General features: G+C 33.5%; 1 long non-coding RNA gene across 1 annotated transcript in view; it reads right to left on the bottom strand.

The window, feature by feature from the left end:
- Nucleotides 1–365: 365 nt before the first annotated feature.
- Nucleotides 366–14,423, bottom strand: part of LOC116422569 — a 210,388-nt gene continuing 196,330 nt past the window's right edge. The window contains exon 6 of the long non-coding RNA XR_004233222.1: nucleotides 366–890. This is a non-coding gene — a long non-coding RNA (uncharacterized LOC116422569). The remainder of the gene's footprint in view (nucleotides 891–14,423) is intronic.

The following is a 14,423-nucleotide window of genomic DNA, read 5'->3' as shown; positions in this document are numbered from 1 at the left end:
TGTCTTGGCAGAGAGATGATGAACTCAATGTGTGGAATGAGCTGTATATCTTTATGTATGACTGGTGAGTTAGTTTGTTTTGCTTGAATGCACATATGTTACAGAAAAGATCTTCTATTTAGGAAAGGGAGTAGTAGGTTAATGGGTAGAAATAGATATACAAAAATATCAATAGAACTTTTTTAAATGCATAAAATTGAACAAAAAGGAGTACAAAGTGGGACATGAAGCAATTTTCTTTCTACATTGTTAAATTCAATATATGTCTTTAAAGGAAACTGATAGTTAAGATGAAAATAAAAAAGAAAAAAATGTAATAATAATCTCAATGTGCAATCTTAGTAGATATGATTATAGAATAATAGAAGACCTTCTATCTAGGATAAGATAGGACCTTAAAGAGTGTGTGTTAATAGAATCATAATATTTGGAGAAAAAAAGGAATACTAGAATTCATCTAGTTCTATGCCCTAACATTTTGTAAATAAGGAAGTAGAACATAAAGAGTGTGACTTGCCCAAAGCCACATAGATAATGTAAATGATAGCCATCATTTTATACAGACAGCAGTGGAGACTCCATCATCATCTCCATCACACCCCATTCAGAAAAAACTCATTGATCATCCCTAAGAAACTCATCATCATGGATATTGCTTCAGATTTCCTACTTACAACTCATCATTACCCTCAGTTGTTTCTGCTCCTCTGATTAGAGAGCCAGAAGACAGAGCAAAAATTATTCTCCTTTTAGAAAAGACTTAAAATGTCATCTATCTCTTCATTTGCCACCAGCTGCTTTGCTTGGTTTTGATTCCATCTCCATCTTCATCATGCCTTCACAATGGGTCACCTATGAGGCCCTTATTTTTTTCAGCATAGAGCACCTGCCTGAAAAGAAAAAAATCTTTTTTTTTATTTGTATCCTCAGCATGCAACATAGTGCCTGGCACAGAGTGAGTACTTAACAAACATTTATCATATTATATCATAGCTAGAGTTAGTCCACATATTTTCTTTTCTTAATTTTATTTTTAATTTATGGAAAAGCATTCCCCTAATATAGTATAAGTTGTACATAATAGATCCGCAATTTCATGTTCAGTTCTCATATTCCTAACTCTCCATCCAGTTGTCCTTTTTACTTTATTATATACAATCTACTTTTATGTGCTATTATCAGCTAGGTGACAGTGAATAGAACACTGGGCTTGGAGTCAGGAAAACTCATCTTTGTGAATTCAAATCTGGCCTCAGACACTTCCTGCCTATGTGATTCTGAATAAATCACATAATCCCAGTTTGCCTCAGTTCTTCATCTGTAAAATGAACTGGAAAAGGAAATGGCAAACTATTCCAGTATATTTGCCAAGAAAATCCCCAATGGAGACACAAAGAGTCAGACAGCTGAAAAACCCAACAACCTTTATGTGTCACAGGGAGGGACTTATGCTTTCTTCACTTCTTGTGGAAGAATTTCAGCCTATAAATGAGGATACTGCCTTGACAGATATCAGAGGAGACCAATGCACATTCCACAGCTCAATAGGTACTATACAGGGTGAAGATTGTGGAAAACCTTTATAAGACTGCACTATAAAGCTATCTGTATAATATCCTGAGACCATGGCCTCAAGGTTTACTAAGTTGTTCACAAATCATAATACCTATTTTGTTATTAATGACTTGGCAAGGTCTTCATTACTTTCTAATTGTCCGCATTTATTTTCTTCATTTTTCATGTTAAAGAATTATGGGCTCAATATTGCCTTCATTTTAGAGTCATTTTTTTATACTTCTCATTTAATAGGCTTGCAGTCACACTGTCTTTCATGGCAGCATATTCATCTTAGCCCCCACCTCCTTTCATCTCTTCCTGTATATCCCAAATATAGCCAAAAATGTTTTTATTTGTTACCATTCTTAAGTCATTCTGCTTCTTTGGCTAGAACGTTATTACCAGAGTCAGGACAACTTGAGTTCAAATCCAGCCTCAAACATTTGCTAGCTATGTAACTTTAAGCAAGTCATTTAATCTCTGTTTGCCTTAGTTTCCTCATCTATGAAATGGGGATGACAATAGTACCTATCTCCCAGAGTTGTTATAAGAATCAAATGAGACAAAAATTGTAAAGTGCCTACCACAGGGCCTGGCACATATAATAGAAGATAAGTAAAAAGATAGATATACACAAAAATAGATTTTATATATATGTAACTACTGGGTCTGTATCCCAAAGAGATCAGAAAAGAGGAGAAAAGACCCACATGTTCAAAAATGTTTGTAGCAGCATTTTTTGTGGTGACAAAGAATTGGAAAATGAGTAGATGTCCATCAACTTGGAAATGATTGAATAAATTATGGCATATGGAAGTAATGAAATATTATTGTGCTCTAAAAAATGACAAGCAGGTTGATTTCAGAAAAGCCTGGCAAGATGTACAAGAACTTATGCTGAGTGAAGTGAGCAGAACCATGGAAACATTGTATACAGCAACAGCAAGATTTCATGATGATCAATTGTAAAAAACTTTAGCTCTTCTCAGCAATTCAGTGATCCAAAGCATTTTCAATAAAATTTGGATGGAAAATGCCATCCATATTCAGAGAGAGAGAACTATGGAGACTGAATGCACATCAAAACATACTATTTTCACCTTTCTCTCTTTTTTTTTCCTCCATGGTTTTTTCCCAATGTGACTCATATATGGAAATATGTAGGAAAAAAAATGAATGTAGACGTATAACTTTAAAAAAAAATTTTTTAAGTCAGATAAAGGTTGCCATTCAGATTTTCTTAACTCCTGGTCTTTCACTACATCTTATAGAAACAAAAGAAAAATTCTGCCTGTATACTAGTATCATTCTGCCAAGAAAACCTACAAGAACACTCAATCATTGAACTGCTTAAAAGACAATCCTTGGTAACTACGCTAAAAAATAAATAAATAAATAAATTAAATTAAATTAAATAAAAGCTTAATTATTTGAAAATCACAATGTTCATATGGGCCAGCAGCTATCTGCCTCTGTCAGAAGGAAACCATATACTACTGCAGAAATTCTTTATCCTATACAACTGCTCTACCTACTATCTCTTGGTCTGTGAGAGTCTGATCTCAGATCTGTTCTCTGACCTGCCTTTTTAAAATAGAAAAAAAAGAAAAAGAAAGTCAGGAACTCTCCCTCAGCCAACATGAATGAGCATATGACTGCCTCAAATGCAGTGCAGCATTAACAGCAGATAATCCTCCCCTACCTCATATTAAAACCAGGTTAATAATACTTAACAATTCTCACAAGGTATTTCTGACAATTAAATAAGAAAATTTATGAGATATTACCTGGTTAGAATAGGCCAGAGGGAGGAGAGAGACAAACAGCTGGGATAGCTGATAAGTTCCTTAAGGAGCAGCCCTTAACACCAAAGGAATCTTATCAGCCCAGGTCTTCTTTCTTATCTGGCCTATTCACAATTGGTGTATTCATAGGTTAGCGTCTGCTTTCCAAAGATTGGTACATTTATAAAAGAGTCAGATTTCTTTCCTTTTGTCTTCCTGAGTACCTCAGAATCGGCCTGCCTTTAGCTAGGACTGGTTCCCATGGCCTATCTCATGTTCCTCTTTTAGAAAAAACTCACATTGAGACCCAGGTAGTCATATGGCAGACTGAACAGAATATTCTATTTGTGTATTTACCACAGAGTGGTATTTATGCCACCAAGGAATTCCAGGATTCTACAAAGGGAGTGTGGACAGCTTTATCTTTTCACTGAAATTCCCAGCTGAACTGTCAAAGAACATCAAAGTAATTTGTAGTTGGAATAGTGTTCTATAAATTTCAGTTATTATTATTATACCACAGGCAATTTGTTATAAATAATACATTACATTCATATAGCACTTTACAGTTTCCATAGTATTTTTCTTGTCATAAGGTCACAAAATTAGGGAGAGATAGAACCAGGCTTCAAACTGAATTATTTAAAGTCCAGACCCAGTTTGAGGGTTGTTGTGTTTTCTCCAGTTATCAGTTGACAACTATAGTATAAATCATTATATTCATCATATGAGATAATTATTGTGAACAAATGAAGTGAAATAATTTTATAATCTTTTATCAATACCACTCACCTTTCTAAAAAAAAAAAGTAATTTGAGATTAATGGAAATGTTTATGAATTTTTTTTCTGTTTGGTCTGGTTTAACTAGCTTTGAAATTCTCTCTCTTCTTCCAAAACATTTGCATGCATTGTTCAGAACTATTTATAGTCAGTAATATTTGTTTTCTTTTTCATTTAGATTTATGAGGTTTCATTCAAATATCTAGGACTCTGAGTGTACATATAATAAGATTTGGTAGGAACCAAAGTACTCAGTAATCAGAGTGATTCATGATCTTTAAAAAATGGATTTTTAAAGGCTATAACAATGGCTGAACTGGAGTTATATTTTGGGAAAAGCCTGATTAAGAAGTTCAAGTCAATAGATTGAAATAAGAATGCAAAGTCTCTACTTCCAAGTATGTAGCAAGGAAGCACTTGTTATGACCAAATCTCAGAATCTTGGTAACAAACAAAATTGAGAAAGGAGAACCAATAGTCTGTCACTTTTTCTGAAATTTACAGCAAGTTTATCTATTACAATCACAAAAAGAAACACTTCTGGTTTCTAAAATTCTTAGGGCATCTCAGAGTCAACCAGAGTTTAACAATGGCAAGTCATGATAAACCAGATCTGGGATAACTAGGACCTAAAAGATATTTAAATTTGCCCACAAGTTGTGGATCAAGGATTGGGGTATCAATGAAAGAATGTCCAGAGAAGTGATCAGTGCCAAAAGAGACCATCAGAGACAAAAGCTAGATGTTCTGACAGATGAGTGAGATATAAAGGCAGAGGAATCAAACAGTGGACAACAGTAGCAGTCCATGTAAAAATACATGCTGCTTTCTGGGAGTTCTTGAAGGTCAGTTGAATTCAACAAATATTTAAACAATTCTTGTATTCAAGACACTTTTCAGCATTAGAGTACAAATGTAAAAGATGACAAAAATCACTTGCTTCAAGGAGCTAGTCTTACTTTGTGTAATACCACATGTACACAGAAAAGTTCTATATAGAAAATACTCCATCTTTGGCTTCCATGGCTTTCACAGACTATCCTCCATGTATGCTTTATCTATTTTTGACTCTTGGAATCCTCAACTCCCTACTAATCTCAAATGAAGTATCATTTCCACCTTTTTCACAAGACCCTTTATGGAGACATGGAGGGAAATACAATAGAGGAAGTGTCCTCACTTGGTGCACTAAAAGTATACAGGTTTGTAGATATATCATTTAGAACAGAGAATAACTGATAGTGTAACACTCTATAAATCTATTATAAAGATTCTCCCTTATAATATATATTTGACCTGTGAGTCAAATCTTGTCCTCCATTTTTCTAAATATTCATGCTGCTTTTATAATGGCATAAAGACTAAATGTACATGTAAATGTTTCACAACTGCCCCTCTGAATAGGTGTGACAAATTTTAAAGTCAGATCTATGCTGTTAACATTTTCTCCATCGCTTTCACTTTCTTAAGTCTGAACAATCAACAAAGCAATAAATCAATTCCTGATTTGTAATACTTACCAACTTTCTCCAAGGTATAATGCTTATCCTGAAATTTTAACAATGGAGAGCCAGCACAAGCTGACTCCAACTTGCCCCTTTGTATAAAATACTTTCACATGGATTATCTCCTTCCCTAGACTCATTCAATGAGGAAGGACCTTAGTGATCATCTTATTTATGATCTTCACAAATGTGAGGAAAGTAGAATAGGTATCAATTAATCTATTTCAAAGGTGAAAAATAAAGGGACAGAGTAATTTAATAACTTCCTTAAAACTATTATAGCATTATAGGGCTGAAACTAGAATCTATACTTGTTGAAAATTCTTTTTAGTGTGCATAGTTCTTTTTCTCTGCTTTATGATAGTATATGGATCTATTTTAAAGGTGTTGACTAAGACTATTTATAGCCACTAAGCCAAAAGACTGGTGATCAGCTTTTTACCACTACTGTGATATAGTGGATACAGAGCTGGCCTCAGAACCAGGAACATCTGGGTCCTTACTCTGACACAAACTAACCCTGTGACCCTGAGAAATTAATTTTTAATACTTCCATGCTCTAGGCAATAAATATCAAACCTGGACTCAGTCCTCTAAGACTATTTCTTACAAAGAAGGTTCTGATCTGCATTGGCAAGAGTTTATTATTTTGTCATTCTCTGCATTATTAAAATTATAGGTCTAGTCCATTCCTTAACTTGTATGTTAATAGTATATGTTGTCACATAATCTGTGACATAATATTTTTATCTACCATAATGTGAAGAGTTCTACCTGTTACAAGGATCAAATGAGCTATTTAAATCACTTTGAAACAATGTAATATAAATGTTATTACATAAGTTTTTATCCATTTTATATTGACAGCCAAAGACCTATTTTAATGCCAGTATTCTTCTGATTGTACTCAATGGTTTTAAGTCATTGAATATCAATCTCTAACGCTATGAAGTTGGAGATCAACAAAGTAAAGTGAAAAGGCATGAGTGTGAGGCAGGCACATTACACATAAGGAATTGTAAGGGAAACATGTTATAAAGAGAAGCATGAGGAAAATGTATGAACTTTAAAAAAAACAATAGATTAAGCATATTGCAAGGGTGAGGGACCACTGACAGTCTATGTGTTCTGTTAATATCCTAGCAATGTCAAGAGAATGAAGTGAACCTCTTGGATGAATGTAGAGAGGCCAAGTGTACTTGAAACAAGTAATCTTACAAGGGGTTAACTCAGGGGAATTGAGATAATTCTCTAGTTTACATATACTTAGTACTGAGTATAGTTCTACAAGTTGACACCTATTCTACAAGAATGACACTTATGATGAAGTACTTATAATAGAGTATATAAGAGTTAAGAGATCTGGGAAGGAAGAGAGACTTGGAGATAGAGGAGACAGAGGATTGGAGGCTGGAGGACACAAAGAGACTTCAAGATAGAGACTCTCATGGTGGCTGGTCTGTCCTCCTTCACTTCTTCACTAAGACCAAGGCCCATCTGAACGTCCCTCAGAAAGCTAGCCCAGCCTCAGGTGAAGGAGACAATAACAACTTTGGACTTTATTCCTGACAATTCTTGGGGTGATTATTCTGCTGAAACCAAGGCCCATTTGGAGGATTTTTAAAGAGCTAGCCAGAACTACAGATAGATTTGTCAGAGGACATATACAGGAATTTCACAGGGTGGTCAAAAATGAATGGGTTGTGATCTGCATTGTTAGAGAGAATACTGATATGAATAAGATTTTAGATCCATTTGAGCAGTGGTATAAAACACACATAGAAATGGACCACCAAATCATACATAGAAAACCATATGTTAACACTGTCTGCATTCTATGGCATTTTTGTTTATTTTGTTAAAATTTTCTAGTTACATTTTAATATCAAGGTAACACTCATGAGTGTGATTGCCACTGTTTGACATCTGGCATTAAAGTCCTGCAGTATTAGAGACAAATCACACTGGTTATAATAAACAAAGATACATAAGATTTCCAAAACTCTGTGTCACTTTCTGTTTTATAAGACTCAGCCATTTTCTTCCTATGTGATACCAGACTAAAAACCTGAAGGGTACAGACAACAGATCAGACTATGTTTATAGATATAATGTCTCTTAATGTCAGCTTAAGTACTTCTCAAAGCTCAAAGTTCTTAAATATTACCTATTTGCTATTATTATAGAACGTTATGTTTTGTATATATTATGTGCTTTATGTATTTTAATTAATTTCAAATTTACTTTCATTTTTTTCCTTTTCCATTAAACTGTTAATAAAAAGATCCTGTCTTATATTTGCTCCAAGAGTCTAACTCACTATATTGTATGCAATATATGCTTGAAAAATGTTTGTGAAATGAAATTTCTCTTATTAGTAATCAAGCCAATTCCTTTTATGTAAATACCCATAGATCAACATGATATGAAACTCAGACTGTAAATGACATCAAGTCATACCACAAAATACAATATCTGCATTAGCTCCAAAGTAATAATTTGTTTTTTTAATTAAAGTTTTTTTTATTTTCAAAACATATGCATGGATAATTTTTCTTTTCTTTTTTTTTATTATAGCTTTTTATTTACAAGATATATGTGTTATGGGCCAGAATTCTGAACTTGAAACAAAGGATTCTTACAAGATACTAAGTCAGTGGAATTGATAGAGATAATAGTTATCTAATTTAGCATGGTTCGGTATAATTGATTTAATCCTATAAGGAGCCGTTATGGGCCAGAACTTGAAACAAGGTACTAAGTGGAATTGAGGAGACAATGGTTAAATCTAGTTTAGTATTGATTTACTCCTACAACAAATAATGGTTTTCTAGTGATACAATGGTTGGTGTATACTCAATGTGAAGCATATAAACTAGAAGCTCTCAGGGCCAGAGAGGACAAGCACACTACAAACTCTTGGAGCCTCAGCCAGGATTCACTCTGAGAGATTCAGAAGATAGAGAAGGCAGGCGGGAGCTCAAGCTCTTGGAACCAAGGCCAGACTGAAAGACTCTTCAGAAAGCTCCCCAGTCCCAGGAAGGAGATAATAAAGGATGTGGACTATAAGAAAGCTAACTGGGCCACAGGAAAGGAGACAAGACTTGAAAAGAGACAATAAAGGATTTGGACCTTAATCCCTGGCTGCATTTGTGTTGATTACTGAACTGAAATGAAGGCTGTTCCCAGAAGCCCTCCAAGAAACCTGCTCCCAGAGAACATTACATTTTAGAGAGCATATTACATATATGCATAGGTAATTTTTCAGCATTGATCCTTGCAAAACCTTCTGTTCCAACTTTTCCCCTCCTTCCCCCCACCCCCTATCCTAGATGGCAGGTAGACCAATACATGTTTAATATGTTAAAGTATACGTTAAATATTATTTATATTTGTATACATATACATACAATTATTTTGCTGCAAAAGAAAAATCGGATTTAGAAATAAGGTAAAAATAGCCTGAGAATGAAAACAAAAATGCAAGAGAACAAAAACAGAAGGAGTGGAAATGCTATATTGTGGTTCACACTCATTTCCTATAGTTCTTTTGCTGGATATAACTGATTCTCTTCATTACTGAACAATAGGAACTGATTTGGTTCATCTCATTGTTGAAGAGAGCCATGTCCACCAGAATTGATCATCATATAGTATTGTTGTTGAAGTATATAATGATCTCCTGGTCCTGCTCATCTCACTCAGCATCAGTTCATGTAAGTCTCTCCAAGCCTTTCTGAAATCATCCTGCTGGTCATTTCTTACAGAACAATAATATTCAATAACATTCATATACCACAACTTATTCAGCCATTCTCCAATTGATGGGCATCCATTCAGTTTCCAGTTTCTGGCCACTATAAAAAGGGTTGCCACATTTTTGCACATACGGGTCCCTTTCCCTTCTTTCAGATCTCTTTGGGATATAAGCCCAGTAGTAACACTGCTGGATCAAAGGATATGTACAATTTGATAACTTTTTGAGCATAGTTCCAAATTGCTCTCCAGAATGGTTGGATGCATTCACAGTCCCATCAACAATGTATCAGTGTCCCAGTTTTCCTACATTCCCTCCAACATTCATCATTATCTTTTCCTGTCATCCTAGCCAATCTGAGAGGTATGTAGTGGTATCTCAGAGTTGTCTTAATTTGCATTTCTCTGATCAATAGTGATTTGGAACACCTTTTCATATGACTACAAATAGTTTCAATTGTTTTATATGAAAATGTCTGTTCATATCCTTTGACCATTTATCAATTGGAGAATGGTTTGATTTCTTATAAATTAGAGTCGATTCTCTATATATTTTGGAAATGATGCCTTTAACAGAACCTCTGACTATAAAAATGTTTTCTCAGTTTTTTCTTCCCTTCTAATCTTGTCTGCATTAGTTTTGTTTTTATAAAAACTTTTTAATTTGATAGAATCAAAATTTTCTATTTTGTGATCAATAATAATCTCTAGTTCTTCTTTGGTCACAAATTCCTTCCTCCTCCTCCACAGGTCTGAGAGGTAAATTATCCTATGTTCTTCTAATTTATTTATAATCTCATTCTTTATGCCTAGATCATGAACCTATTTTGACCTTATCTTGGTGTAAGGTGTCAAGTGTGGCTCAATGCCTAGTTTCTGTCATACTAATTTCCAATTTTCCCAGCAGTTTTTGTGAAATGGTGAATTCTTATCCCAAAAGCTGGGGTCTTTGGGTTTGTCAAACACTAGATTACTTTAGTTATTGACTATTTTGTCCTGTGAGCCTAACCTATTCCACTGACCAGCTAGTCTGTTTCTTAGCCAATACTAAATGGTTTTGGTGACCATTGCTTTATAATATAGTTTTAGAGTTAGTACATGTAGGCCACTTTCATTTGATTTTTTTTTCATTAGTTCCTTTGAAAGTTTTGAGCTTTTGTTCTTCCATATGAATTTTGTTATTATTTTTTCTAGGTCATTAAAATATTTTGGGAGTCTGATTGGTATAGTACTAAATAAATATGTTAATTTAGGTAGTGCTGTCATCTTTATTATATTTGCTCAACCTATCCAAGAGCATTTAATATTTTTTCTAATTGGTTAGATCTGACTTTATTTGTGTGGAAAGTGTTTTGTAGTTTTACTCATATAGTTCCTGACTGTTCTTTGGCAGATAGATTCCCAAATATTTTATTCTATCAGCACTTACTTTAAATAGAATTTCTCTTTGTATCTCTAGCTGTTGGATTTTGTTAGTGATACATAAGAATGCTGATAATTTATGTGAATTTATTTTTGTATCCTGCAACTTTGCTAAAGTTGTGGATTATTTCTAATAGCTTTTTAGTAGAATCTCTGGGGTTCTCTAAGTATACCATAATATCATCTGCAAAGAATAATTTGTTTTCCTCATTACCTACTCTAATTCCTTAAATCTCTTTCTCAACTCTTATTGCCGAAGCTGGCATTTCTAATACAATATTGAATAGCAATGGTGATAGTGGGCAACCTTGTTGCACTCCTCATCTTATTGGGAATGGTTTCAGTTTATTCCCATTACATATGATGCTTACTGATGGTTTTAAATAGATGCTATTGACTACTTTAAGAAAAAGTCCATTTATTCCTATACTCTTGTGTTTTGAATAGGAATGGATGTTGGATTTTATCAAATGCTTTTTCTGCATCTATTGAGATGATCATATGGTTTTTGTTAATTTGGTTATTGATATAGTCAATTACACTAATAGTTTTCCTAATATTGAACCAGCCCTGCATTCCTGGTATAAATCCTACTTGGTCATGGTGTATTATCCTGGGGATGATTTTCTATAATCTTTTTGCTAATATTTTATTTAAGATTTTTGCATCAATATTCATTAGGGAGATTGGTCTATAATGTTCTTTCTCTGTTTTCAACCTATCTGATTTAGGTATCAGTACCATGTCTGTGTCATAAAAGGAATTTGGTAGGAGTCCTTCATTCCCTAATTTTTTAAATAGTTTGTATAACATTGGAGTTAATTGTTCTTTAAATGTTTGGTAGAATTCACATGTAAATCCATCAGGTCCTGGGGATTTTTTCTTAGGGAATTGGTTAATAGCTTGTTCTATTTCTTTTTCTGAAATGGGACTATTTAAGCAATTTACTTCCTTCTCTATTAACCTGGGCAGCCTATATTTTTGAAGGTAGTTATCCATTTCACTTAGGTTATCAAATTTATTGGCATAAAGTTGGGCAAAGTAACTCCTAATTATTGCTGTAATTTCCTCTTCATTGGTAGAAAGTTCTCCCTTTTCATTTTTAAGACTAACAATTTGATTTTTCTCTTTCCTTTTTCTAATCAAATTTACCAAAGGTTTATCAGTTTTGTTGGTTTTTCATAAAAGTAACTCTTAGTTTTATTTATTAATTCAAAAGTGTTTTTATTGTCAGTTTTATTAATTTCTCCTTTTAATTTTAGAATTTCAAGTTTAGTATTTGTTTGGGGTTTTTTAATTTGCTCTTTTTTTAGCTTTTAAGTTGCAAATCCAATTCATTGATCTTCTCTTTCTCTATTTCATTCAAGTAAGCCTCTAGAGATATAAAATTTCCCCTTATTACTGCTTTGACTGCATCCCACAAATTCTGGTATGTTGTCTCATTGTTGTCATTCTTTTGGGAGAAATTATTAATTGTTTCACCCATTCATTCTTTAGGATGAGATTATTTAGTTTCCAATTATTTTTTGGTCTATTTACCCCTAGCTTTTTGTTGAATGTAGTTTTTATTGCATCATGATCTGAAAAGAATGCATTTACTATTTCTGCCTTTCTGCATTTAATTTTGAGTTCTTAATGTCCTAATATATGGTCAGTTTTTGTATAAGTTCCATGAATTGTTGAGAAGAAAGTGTACTCCCATTCAGTTTTCTCCAAAGATCTATCATACCTAACTTTTCTAATATTCTACTTATCTCTCTAACTTCTTTCTTATTTGTTTTGTGGTTTGATTTATCTAATTTTGAGAGTGTAAGTTTGAGATCTACCACTATTATACTTTTGTCTATTTCTTCTTGAAATTCTCTTAACTTCTCCTTTAGGAATTTAGATGCTATATCACTTGGTGCATATATGTTTAGTATTGATAGTGCTTCATTATCAATGCTACCCTTTAGCAAGATATAGTGTCCTTCCTTATCTCTTTTAATTAGATCAATTTTTGCTTTTGCTTGATCTGAGATAAGGATGGCTACCCCTGCTTTTTTGACTTCACCTGAAGCATAATAGATTCTGCTCCAACCTTTTACCTTTACTCTGTATGTATCACCCTGCTTTAAATGTATTTCCTGTAAACAACATATTGTAGGATTCTGGCTTTTGATCCAGTCTGCTATCCAATGCCTCTGCTTTATGAGAGAGTTTGTCCCATACACATTTACAGTTAAAACTACTAATTCTGTATTTCCTGTCATCTTCTTATCTACAGATTATACTTTTTCTTTTTCTCCTTAGCTCCCTCCCCAATATTAAACTTATGAGCATCACTTGCCTCAAGTAGCTCTCCCTATTTAGAATCCCTCTGACCCCTTTTGAGTCCCTTCCCCTTTCTTATACCTTTCCCTTATTATTTCTATATTCCCTTCTATTTAGCCTATGCTTTTCCTTTTCCCTTTTCTTCTCCCACTTTTTAATGAAGTGAGAGAAGTTTCTCTGTAAACCAAATATATCTAATCTTTTCTCTTTGAGCCAAATCTGATGAAAGTAAGATATACACAATGTTCCTTCTCCTCCCTTAATTCCCTTAGGTTTCCTTTGCCTCTTTGTGAGATGTAATTTCTCTCTTTTTGCCTCCACTTTTCTCTTTTTCTGATATAATCCCCTTTCCACTTCTAATTCCCTTTTTTATATCATAACAGTAAAATCAAATTATACACATGCTCTTTATGTATGCTCGTAACAGAAATACAGTTTTCAAGAGTTTTTTATCTTTTATGCTCATAACAGAAATACAGTTATCAAGAGTTTTTTATCTTTTTATGCTTCTCTTGAGTCCTATATTGTAGGTCAAATTTTTTGTTTAGCTCTGGTTTTTTTCATTAAGAATAAATGGAATTCACCAGTTTCGTTGAATGTCCATCTTCCCTGGAAGAAAATGCTCAGCTTAACTGGGTAGTTTATTCTTGGCTGCATTTCGAGTTCTTTTGCCTTTCAGAATATCAGATTCCAACCCTTCGATCCTTTAATGTGGAAGCTGGTAGAACCTGAGTGATACTTATTGTAGTTCCTCAGTATTTGAATTGTTTTTTTCTAGCTGCTTGTAATATTTTTTCCTTAGTCTGATAGTTCTGAAATTTAGCCACAATATTCCTTGTAGTTTTTATTTGGGGATCTCTTTCAGAAGGTGTTCGATTAATTCTCTCCATGCCCATTTTACCTTCTGATTCTATTACATCTGGGCAGTTCCCTTTGGTGAGTTCCTGAAAAATAGTGTCTAGGCTCTGTTTTTTCATCATGGTTTTCAGGGAACCCAATAATCTTTAGATTATCTCTCCTAGATCTATTTTCCAGGTCTGTTATTTTTCCAAGTAGATATTTACATTTTTTCCTATTTTTTCATTTTTTTGGTTTTGCTTTTCTGATTCTTGATGTCTCAACAAATCATTCATTTCCATTTGTTCAGTTCTGATTTTTAATGAGTTATTTTCTTCATTAACTTTTTTAAACTTCTTTTTGCATATGTCCAATTGAGTTTTTAAATGAGTTGTTTTGCTCTATGGAATTTTTTTCTATTCACTAATTATTTAAATGAGTTATTTTCTTTTCTAATTCACAAATCC

The sequence above is a fragment of the Sarcophilus harrisii genome, chromosome 1 (assembly GCF_902635505.1).
Source record: "Sarcophilus harrisii chromosome 1, mSarHar1.11, whole genome shotgun sequence".
NCBI lineage: Eukaryota > Metazoa > Chordata > Mammalia > Dasyuromorphia > Dasyuridae > Sarcophilus > Sarcophilus harrisii.
The sequence above is the reverse complement of the archived record's forward strand: the minus strand, read 5'-3'. Positions and strand labels throughout refer to the sequence as shown.